This window comes from Hippoglossus stenolepis, chromosome 9 (assembly GCF_022539355.2).
Source record: "Hippoglossus stenolepis isolate QCI-W04-F060 chromosome 9, HSTE1.2, whole genome shotgun sequence".
Lineage (NCBI taxonomy): Eukaryota > Metazoa > Chordata > Actinopteri > Pleuronectiformes > Pleuronectidae > Hippoglossus > Hippoglossus stenolepis.
Genome location: NC_061491.1, coordinates 13,327,919 through 13,339,818, shown reverse-complemented (window position 1 = coordinate 13,339,818; position 11,900 = coordinate 13,327,919). Strand labels below are relative to the sequence as shown.

General features: G+C 43.8%; 1 long non-coding RNA gene across 1 annotated transcript; it reads left to right on the top strand.

Annotated features, from left to right (window-relative positions):
• Positions 1–8,167: 8,167 nt before the first annotated feature.
• Positions 8,168–11,299, top strand: LOC118115398. Its single transcript, XR_004697556.2, has 2 exons — positions 8,168–9,649; positions 10,270–11,299. It is a non-coding gene; the product is annotated as an uncharacterized LOC118115398 (long non-coding RNA).
• Positions 11,300–11,900: the final 601 nt, after the last annotated feature.

Genomic DNA, 11,900 nt, shown 5'->3' with positions numbered 1-11,900 from the left:
GACACGGACTGCAGGAGCAGGTTGCCAGCGTGTTGCATGGTGAACATACAGAGACAAACAACCATTCACGCTCAAATTCACAACAGTCAATTAACCTAACCCTTATCTGCATCTGTCTTTGCACTATGGATGGAAGCTGGAAGAGCCGGAGAAAACACATGCTACACAGAGAACAATGCTCAAGCCAAACGCCAAAGTCCCTGGCTTAAGCTGAATTTAAACTAAGAACTTAATTGTTGTGAGTCAACAGTACTAACCACTGCACCACACATATAACTCGATGAGGGATATGAAAGCTGTCTGGCTTTGCATTCAGCATTGATCAGTAATCATGTTGTTGCCTATGGTGAACATCTAAATGCAAAATTTCATAGTTAAAATATTAAATAAAAAGTGTCTGAGAGACAAAAAATACACTGTAAAATGACACAAATATTCTGACACTAAAGCTGAGGCTAACAAATACACTGAAGAACAGAGAATAGACCAAAGATCTGTACATGACGGTGCGATTCTTACTGACCGATGTCAGACATTTCTGCTGTATCATGCTTTGAGAAATCTAACCAGTGTAATCCGCTGAGCCTTTTCACTGTGCCACCTCTGATTGGATTAAAAAGAAAACACTTACACCATCGATACTACTCCAATGGGTTCTATGTCAGTTCGAAAGTACTTTAATGCTCCAGTTATATTCTCTGGTAACTTCCTAATATGTTTAGAAGTATTGTTTATATTTAGTAAGTCCATCAGCTGGGATAAGGATGATCTTATCACATTGGTGTTCACCAATAAACCGGAAAAGAAGAAGAAGAAGAAGTGGAAGAAGAAGAACTTCACCATTTGGCCACCCGCCGGTGGATGGAGCAAAGACGAAGAAGAAATATAGTAGGTGGTGGTAGTGCACCTTGACATTGGTTGCCACCCGCCAATGAACCGAACAGAAGCAGAAGCAGAAGAAGCAGAAGAAGAAGAAGAAGAAGAAGAAGAAGAAGAAGAAGAAGAAGAAGAAGAAGAAGAAGAAGAAGAAGAAGAAGAAGAAGAAGAAGAAGAAGTTCACTATAGCTGTCATAACAGTCACCCAAAGTAATTTAGGCCACACATTTGAATAAATAAGAGAATATACCAAATAACCAAAAAACAAAACAAGTTATAAACCGTTTGCTTTGATACCATCTAATACTCCTTACTTGTGTTCAGGAGGAATATTTTCTCTCTTTCATTCTCAACAGACCCAGCAGAAAGCAGACTTGATTCTGTTTCAGAGCAAATGGTTTATCATTATGGCTAACATGCTGTGCAGCACTATACTATAAGGTACACTAAGGAGCATTATTGACAGGGCCATCGATGGCAGATCAATGGCCTGTTAGCAACAAAGAATTGTAATTTATAGTCGGCCAGAAGGTCTTTCCAATTATCGGTGCCATCTATCACTGCACACTGACACACCACTGACACACCTGTGGTGATGTCAGGAATGTCGGCGACCTCTGTGAACCGGGTGCAGGTCCACAGCCACTCTCACAGTCTGGTGAGGATGTATCAGAGTAAACTTTGGACTGGGGTTGAGATCCGACAACAAACAAGGAAAAGGTGAGTGAGGGCAAATGGAGTCCTCATTCCTCCTTAGTGGTGCATGTGGGGAAATGTTAAATGTATTGTCTCATACATGCAGGAAAGGGACACATCACTATGTTAAGGAACTACAAAATGCATATTAATCGGAGGAAATTGAATTGTTCAAATGTCTGAACAATGTAAGGGGCGAAGGGAAAGCGCTGAAGCCGAGAGGAGAAAGATGCACTTGGTCTCACAGGTCAGTCAGTATTCCAGGAACAGCCTGATCAAACAGAGAGTGAAGCCAAGCCAAACACTTCTGGACTTCAGTCTGGCACAGAGAAGCATAGCTGCAGCCCCGCTGAGATCACACTGCACACAGTCAGTACATCAACCCACCGCTCTCTGTAAAGTGTAGAGCAGCGGTTCCCAGCCTTTTGGGCTTATCTACCTGGGACCAGAGTGATTGATTTACATGGTTTGATCTGGAGGCTTGATGGGAAAACAGTCTCCAGTGATCCATAAAAAATATAGACAGCGACAATTGTGTTTTGCAAAAATATAATTTCCCTGTTTAGTTTTGTATGCAATCCTCTTTGGGTGGTCCTGCCCCCCAGGTTAGAAGCCACTGCTCTATTTGCTTTGAAATCTACAGCCTCATATACAGTATGTTGGTATTACTCTATACGTTTCCAGATATAGAAATGAAACTGTGGTATGTAAATATCATATTCAATACTGTGTTTATTTCATGTAAAATACCTTCCTTCAATCTCCTTGATCCTTGACAAATGTGTACGTGTATTAATAAAAAACTCAAAAATCAGATATGTTGTTTTCAACTTTACTTTCAGTCCAAAATATCTATATTTGTATCAGACTAATCCTGTATCCATCTGCCTCTTTTTAAATCATGCTGTTGCTCACAGAAACAGAAATAGAGAGGAGCAAACAGAAGGGAGGAAAAGAGCGGGAGTGAAAAAGAAAAAAAAAGACAGACAAATAAACAACATTACAGAAAGCGGAGGCATAACAGGAAGGTCCTTTTGTTGTGTTGACTTCAAATAGTCTGCATGTTGTTTATCCTTTTGTGCGGCTCTGTTAGAATAGAGTTCCTCATATTGTCTTGCACTTAGACAAACAAAAACAAACTTGTTGTGAGGAGGGAAACCATGCGCTGCACAGACAGAGTAAAGACCAAAGACCACGATGGGCCGACCTGACAAACACCACATGCAGAAACACAAAGTTCACCTGACAGCAGTGGAGTCCTGTTCCCTGTATATGGCATAAATCTGTCAGGATGGAGTCGAACATGTATCTCCAATTGTGGGAAAACAAGACAGCACATGCAACTAGACACACACACACACACACACTCTCACATAGATGATACACTATAAACAGTAGGCATCCGAAAATAGTGTGATGGAAAAATCTATACTGGTGTCCGGTTATTTCCGCATTGCTTAGCGGTGGTCTGGTGATACAATAGTCACCGCACACTGTGACCACATGTCATTCAGCCAAGCCAAGCTGCAGCACAGCCACACCGGCTGTAATCATTTGAATCAGGGCGAGGGGTGAGGGCGAGAGGAGTAGACGCTCCTTGGGTTGGTGCAGTCCGGATAATTACAGCTGATCCTATGACCACTTGTGAACATTCAAACCAGAGTATTGTTAAGATGACAACACACTGAGATACTCCAGCAATTTGTATGTCAAATCACCCTCTGCAATCCGATACGGCTTTTGAGAGTTTAGTTTAGATTTACAGTGCGGCCCCGCTGTGTTACCGATCAGTGCGTCGAAGGGGAAGTTAAAGGCAATTTAACAGTAAACCATAACAGCTGTAATGGACTCAGGAATCAATATTTCTGCGTGGCACGACCTCTGTTTAGAAATGCATCAGGACTAGGTGGCACGTGATATTAAATAGGAATGATACTGATAATATTGATTGAATATTTATGTTGAAATTGGAGTGATGTAGCCTATTCTGGGCAGAGAGGGAGGAGAGAGAAGCAATTTCATTGGCAGTCTGTATAACAATATAAACATTATCCACCCATTATCAACTCATCATGTTTTATGTTGTTGATTTGGCAGATGTGCAAAGAAAGTGGATAACCAACCTGACTTTTAAGTGTTATTAAGTTTTTCCTCTATTAAGGGAAAAAAATCCTTGAAGTGTGCCACGACTAAACATAGATCTGAGCTGAAAATGGCCAACCGAACCACATAACATGTGGTGAGTTAATTTCAGATTTCCATATGGGAGCAAACCACAGACACTGGAGTCAGGCAAACAACGACTGGGATGATGACAGAGTTCTCATTTGCAACTCGCAACCCTCAGTAATCGTTTCTGATTCATCCACTCTGGTGTGAGCATGTGCATCCCAGTGTGCGTGTGTTTGTGTGTGAGAGAGAGAGAGAGAGAGAGAGAGAGAGAGAGAGAGTGTCAGTAAGGTTGCATCAGCCTCCTGAAACTGCAAAAAACGATGCAGGCCTCGATCAAATGGCATCTGGGCATTTGAAACACACACACACACTTACAACAATGTGTATGTATGAAAAAGAAATGTGAGACACAGTTTGACCTCTGGACACGTACAACTCGATGAGCGCAAAACAAATTCACAGATTAAAATCCTGTGGTTTTATGAGTGGCTGGGCCAACGCTGAAACTGGTCTGACCCTGATTAGCAAGAATGGCACCCTTGGGCGTTTCTCTCACTACAGATTAGTTAAAAGCCTCCAGCTCTTATTAGAAGAGAGAGAGACACACACACACACACACACACACACACACACACACACACACACACACACACACACACACACACACACACACACACACCACACACACACACACACACACACACACACACACACACTCACAGACAGGCAGGGAGTGTATGCATCTGTCAATGTGTTTGTCTATTAAAAGCAAAACATAGGTCTCTGTGAGTCATCGCTCCTGAATGTGTGTGTGTCTGCTAATGAGTTTTGGAAGATTTTATCTTGAATGTGATGCAGTCAAGGTGTGAGGACGAGGAGCAGCGTAAGAGGGAGGCCATGGGGGCATTCGGGGACGTTTGACGCTTTCATGGGAACAACGAAAGGTCACAAATCAACCAGCGTCTCATTAACACCAGCAATCAACTACTGGCTGTGCTAAAGAACATGAGGGCAAATGTGTATGTGACAGGAAACAAACGGTGGAACCTCCCAGATCTTTTCCTTTTTCCCACCGAAACTGTGAACAAACCCTTCCTCCCTCGATCTGTCTCACCCCTTTTCTCACCCAGACACAGCCAATCACTGATGTTGCTGTAGGTGCTAATTGGAGTTTCTTAATTCTCACTAAATGAAAGCCAAAGCCACTGAGTTGTAGCGGATGTGTGTGTGTGTGTTTGTGTGTGTGTTGGGATGTGAGTTATTGCTATTACAGGAAGCCAGGTGGATAAACAGGCAGGCAGGCGAGATGTGAGAACAAACAGGAAGATGGAGAGACAGACAGCCGAGGCTCGCAGGCACAATGAGAGACGCTGGAGATTCTAACTGCATGTGAACAGCACACAAGCCAGACATATGGGGCTGCTTGGACCCATACGGATATGGGAAGTGCTTGGCTGCTGCGTGGGTCGGCCTCCTGACTCCTGTAGGGGATGCAAGGAGACAACCACACCCGTCCAACCATGTTAGTACCCCAGAATACACACACAGATACCAGTAACTTCCACTGTAAAACCCCTACATGACCCCCTATGGCGTGAAATGCAATCTGTGATTGCGGCGCATTCACTTGAATATCTAGAGTAGTTGGCAATTCCTCAGTCATATGACTTTGGAGCCAATTCACCCGTAGGGGATCGGCTTTCCGCCACAAACGAGAGGAGCAGATGCTAAAGAAAGAGACACCCGGGGATCAAATTGCAGGCACACATACAAAAATGCATAATCACGCAGATGCACAGATATAGATATATCTGTTGCAGTATAGATATATAAGAGCGCGCACACGTACACACTGACACAAACAATAACATAAATAGAGAACGACTACAGCCAAGCAACCCATCTGTGCGAGGGAAGAAATAACATTCAAGGTAAAATACAAACAGTAAATTTTCAACTTTTCAAATCAACTTTTTTTTTTAACCAACTGTGATTTAGTTGATTAACTGCAATCCAAAAAGCCCTGAACCGTTCAAATATTCGACGATTCTTGCTGCGTAAAACCTTTGACCGAGAATTGTGGTTGTGTAATACACCTCCCTATCAGCGCCCTGGAACTCTGGACACAACCATCGTGTCTGACCCCTGAACCCAGAGCAGTCTGAGCGGCCGCAGCTCGACGAGGAATCCCTTCCTCAAATTAACTGGCTCCTTTATCTCCTCTCACCCTCTTGGTCCGACCCTGCCCTGTCCTGTCCTCACTGGCAACACATCACCTTCCTATCAAAGCCTCGCCCACCACACGCACAAACACACTCACACATTCTTGTACTTCTATCTTAGTGAGGACACTCATTGGCATAATGCATTCCCTAGCCCCTTACCCTAACCTAATTCTAGCCCTAACCCTAAAACCAAGTCTTAACCCCTTAAAAGTCCATTAAAAAAGTGAGGACCGGTCAAAATGTCCTCACTCTCTAGGGTCTATGCTTAAAATAATCCGCACAAAGGTATAAGTATGGTACAAGTACAAACAGAAACACATGTGTACACACGCAAACACACATACTGTCTCATTGACTTGTTCTATCTCACACACACACAAACAACTCATGTCATCATATATGGTGGTCTAGATAAGGGGTGTTGTACTTCCTGCACTCGTTTACATGTGCCACAGACATGCCGGATATTATGAGTATGTAAAAATGCTGTTAAAAGCATTTGTGTTTGATTTTACATTATTATTATTACGGTATTCGCGTGTTTTTGTTTACAACACATCGACACTGGCGTTGGCCATTATTGGCAACAGCACTCGTATGTCATTGTCTTTCTAAGTTGACTAACTTTGTCAGTGTCTGCTATGTGTATGACACCTCTTTTTCATCCTGAGATATTTGTATTCTTTTGGGGGGTTTTCAGTTTTGCATTTATTGCGTGTTAGACATTTCCTGAAAAGGTCTGTGGCAACTGACTAGGACTTTTTTCTTGAATCCTTTCTTTACCATTAGTTCAGCTCAAACTAAAAAGGTGAGCTAGACAAAGATTCAAACTGAAAGAGGATTTAAACAACTTGTTATTCTCTGATTTGTCATGTTTACAGTCATATGCAATCCAGCGACTGACCCCCTTGCTCTCTTTCCCAATCTCTCGTTCTCTCTCTCTCTCTCTCTCTCTCTCTCTCTCTCTCTCTCTCTCTCTCTCTCACTCCCTTGGCCTGCTCTGCTCTAATTTCCCTTTTGGCCAAAAAAACCCTTTGTGTCCCTCTTCCTCAGGATCTGCGCTCCTTTTCCCTCCCTTCTTTCTGCTCTCCACTGAGTTTCTGTCTTGTTCACTTTCAAACTTCTCTCTTCTCCTTTCCTCTCCTCCTCTTCTCTTCACGCGAGGCCGATCTTCCTTAACTTTCCCCTCGCCGCTGCCTCGCTCTGCGTTCTGCTCTTGAATACACATTCTTTGCTTCTGACGGCCTGTGTAAAAAAACAACCAAAGAGGCAGCCAGCAAGAGAGAAGCAAACTGTCTGCTTGCCATCACCAGCACAATCACTTGCTTCTCTCCTTCTCTCTCTCTCTCTCTCACTCTCTCTCCTTTTCCCTCTCTCCAATACTTACTTAAGAGGACAAACATCATGTGGTGCTGGTAAGAGAAGAAGACACTGTTGTACAACGACTGAGATTCTCTGTTGGTTTTCTTTTTTCCCTCTTTTTGTGCATGAATGCCTGTGTTGGCGTCCAAGGATGTGTGTATTTGAGTGTTCCTTGAAAGGATCGCTTTAATAATTACAACTCTCTATCCTTGAATATATTCATATACTGTGTGTGCATTTGTACACAAACAAACAATACAGTCGCACAGCCCCTGGTCATTCTGGATCCAGTTTAATGGGAGGTGTGGCCTGGGAGCAGACTGTTATGTGTGTGTTTCTGTGTGTCAGCATGTGTGTGTGTGTGTGTGTGTGTGTGTGTGTGTGTGTGTGTGTGTGTGTGTGTGTGTGTGTGTGTGTGTGTGTGTGTGTGTGTGTGTGTGTGTGTGTGTGTGTGTGTGTGTGTGTGTGTGTGTGTGTGTCTTTTTGTGTGATATTGCTCAACTCACACAAAGACACAGCTTCTTATATGACTCCCAGCTGTGTGGACTTGGCCCACTAGTCAACCATCCAGCAGCCAGGAATGTTTTGTGTGCAACAGTACTGGAAAGCCCCGGTTACCCACACACACACACACACACACACACACACACACACACACACACACACACACACACACACACACACACACACACACACACACACACACACTCACAGAGTTGGAAAAATAAAGAAAAGGGAACAAAAAAAAGTCTGGAAATTGAGGGCGTTGCTGGTGTGGCTGATAACTGCATGGTGTTTTGCCTGTAGTCACAGATACCAACTTTCTGTCCAGGCTTTGTGGGCTCAAGCACATATACAGTAACTGCAGCAGCGGCCACACTGTTTGGCTGCGTCAACACAATGTGACTCCACTCTCTCTTCGAGCAGGACTCACTTATCTACGCAGCAGGTGGTGGAGCATACCTGCTTCTGCAAGGAAAACTAGATTTTTTATTTTTTTTTGCAAAGCACAAGACTGAAGTTTTTCAATGAATGCGACACCAAAGACAACCTGACGGAAGTAGTGTAGTGCAGACGAAAGAGAAGGAAGTAATCTGACGTAGCATCCTTTGAATTATTTCCACGCAGGAATACTCTCAGGTAGATGAGATGATATTGACATTGTCACAATTCAAATATTTTGCCATCGCTTTTCTGCAAAACGCTGAAGTTTTAACTGCAACTGTACAGAATATTGATTACAATTTTTTTATTATTATTATTTTGCCATTTTTCTAACATTGTGTTATTATAATTCTGTATTGTAGCGTTGTGTGGTGTTTTTTAATATCTTTAGCCTATGTGCATATACAAGTTTTTAACTCTAATGTCTCAATACTAATAATATCCATTACTTGTATTTTTTGTGCTTGGTTTTTATTGTATCTCCTTTTTTCTTATGTTATCTTAAAAGTGCGTTCATTTTCTTAGTAATAGCTGTACTGATAACTCAATAAAAACGAAAGGGAAACCAAAGACAAACAAAGGCACATAAAAGGTGATTTACTAAATATATAACTGCTCCTCTGGGGGAGAAGCCGCATGACTTTAGTCAAAGTGCTGCAGATTTGGTTGGGTTGAGTTAAAGTGACACACCCGCATTAAATTTATACTTTAACTTGGAGTTTTTACACTTCATGCAAACTTTTGCAAATATAATCTTCAGGCAAGCGACCGTGCAATGTGATGTCCGGGTTGATATTTGTTCCCAAAGAGCTGAACAAATCTGTCCGGAGCAGAAGTAACAAAACTGTTCAAGTTCAGCCTCAGCATTGTCGATAACTTCACAACTGAACCAGCCAAAGTTACTGAACCGTTATGTAACCCCACACTCTCCGGTTTATCCACATCATCACAAGTTAACAGTGTGCGTAATGATCGTGGCTCTTACCTTTCACCAGACGTGCACCTCGGGAATCAGTCCGACTCTCTTTCCACCTCGACGTCCACTTTTTCCCAGCTCACACCTCTCCACCACCGCTCCTCTCTCTCTCTCTCTCCCACTTCAGTTTATTCTGGGCTGCGCTCGTCTCCCGCTTCTCCCCATGCAACTGCAACAAGGCACAAACACATGCGATCACTCCAGAGCAGATATCCCCGCTGGATGACAACAAACTCACGATGCCTCGACACTTTCAGCCCTGGACCCCGAGCGTCCCTAAAGAAAGATCGAAATGCGCGTGTTTGGAGAGGATCTGTCCAGAAGTGACAGAGGAGTGAGAGAGGAGGAGAGACGCGCTCCCGACTGACTGCTGGAGCCCGGAGACGCCAGCAGGAATGTAATTACATGAAGACTGCTGCATGTTGCAAAAAAACCTGCAGACGTGCTCTTGTTTACAGGCGCCCACTGCCGCTATTATTCGACGGGATGTGGTCTGCATGCGCGGGGCTGATGTCTGGGGCTGATGTGGTCCTGATGCGAGTTTTTTTGTTTGTTCTCCATGCACGTCCCTTTGTTGTTTCTGTCACACCTACAACAGAGGAAGGAGAGAGACGGGGGGAGCGGGAACCTTGCCTTGACTTTCTTTTGTCTTTTGTCTATTGTTATTGTTTTAACACAGCACCTCTGGATGAGGGATTTTTATTCCGGCAATTTGGATCAACTCGCGTGCGTAATGTCACCTCTGATCATGTCTGTTTTTTTTGTTTTCTCTACTCCCCATAATGACAAAAATAATGATGAGGATGAGAACACATGATTTAGTATAAGTCTGGTTGCCTTTTGTTCTACCGCACCCGCTTTTCCATCCAATCTCACCCAATTCTGTCTCCTGAAGTTTAGTCCTCGCTGGGGAGGGTGCCGTCTCTCTCTCTCCTCCCTTTCTCTCTATGTCTCTCTCCCTCTGTCTCTGTCTCTTTCTCCTCACCTCTCCCTCCCTGCGGTTGTCTCCTCTCCCAGGCGCTGGCAGAAGAGCTATGTTTCGCTCCAGACAGACCCAGCCTTCAGCCGCCACGGCACGCACGCACAGCCGCCTATCAACGAGCGCGGTGACGACAGCCTCACTGCGAGTCACCAGGGCCACACCCATCCATTCATAAAGTGGACAGAGAGAGAGAGAGGGAGAGAGACCAGTGTCCAGACCGGCCAGTGCGCAAGGAGCATCCATCATAAAGGCACACATAAAGTCTATGGTATCCTTTTAGTGTCTCATATTTCCATGTCTGTTCCAAATTGGGACTTGATAATAGCTTCTAGGTTTTAATACAGACTTCTGTATGACATGTTTACTGTAGCCTGATGTGGACATGAAAACCTATTTGCTTTTTTGTTCAGATACTTGTGCAAACATGTGTTATAAATAGAAAAGCATGGCCATGATCCTCCATCATCCATCCATCCATCCATCCATCCATCCATCCATCCATCCATCCATCCATCCATCCATCCATCCATGCATCCATACCGCTTATCCTTTGAGGGTTGAGGGGGGAGCTGGATGTGAGATTAATCATTGGGCCTAAATAAAATAATAGTTATGAACCTTATCCGCAATGCAAATACTGTAATAACAATATGTATTTGTGTATAGTCTAGTATGATGTGAACATTTACCAGAGGATGTTCAGTCTTGGTGAAGAGCTCAGCTGGTGTTTACTGCCTCTACAGCTTGGATACCGGTCTTCCTCGCTCAGTCGGTCTCACGGCTGACTTCATCGTCCACCAGCTGAACCTGCCTGTTTGTGCATGGTTGTGTAACATTGCACAATTGACAGTTTTTAATTAGTTGAAGGCATTTGGCACCTTTGTTTTTATCCCGAGAACACCCAGTTCATTAAAACACTTTGGGTGGATGCTCAAGTCTGATAAAGCACTATTGTGTGGTACAAGTATGTCACCACCCAAAGGAAGGATGCTGCACAGCCATAGTTCAGTACAGATACTGTAGAGTGCAGTAGGTCTAAGAATAAACTATGAATTAATCATCTGGTATGTGTGTGTCCTATCTGTGTTATTCAGAGAAAAAAACACAGCATCTCGTCAGGAACAATTGACTCTTGGGTGTCATGTCCTTGGTAATGGGACCTGAGGTTTTGCTGTCACTTCTCTCTGCATCAGTCCACATCTCTGAACCCACATTGTTCCAGTCCCAGTCCTGATCTTAACGGGCTTGGACCATCTCCACCAAGATGATGACGTGCCTACTGTGTGATGAAGATTAGAAGCTTTTTGTATCCTCAAGATTTTGGAGTTAAAATTGAAAATCCACTTAGAAACAGGCGGGGACAAACCCAGAGAAAGAAAACAGTCTAATTCAGTGTCGACTTGTTTATTTGAGCTGTGGGCATTTCAGTATTTCAGCATAAGCCTTCTTCAGCATTTCTTTTAAAAACCTCCATTGTCTATATTCCAAACTTGGCAAAAGCATAAATGTCAGGACACTGAGAGGCCGTGAGAGGCCCCCTGTCTCTCACAGATTCTCTCAGACCCCTGCTCAGCCAAGCATCTGAAACAGCCATTGTCCTGTGAAGGGAACGGAGCAACCTGCCCAGGCTTGCTCCTGTCTCAGCATGCATGCAAGTCCTAGGCAA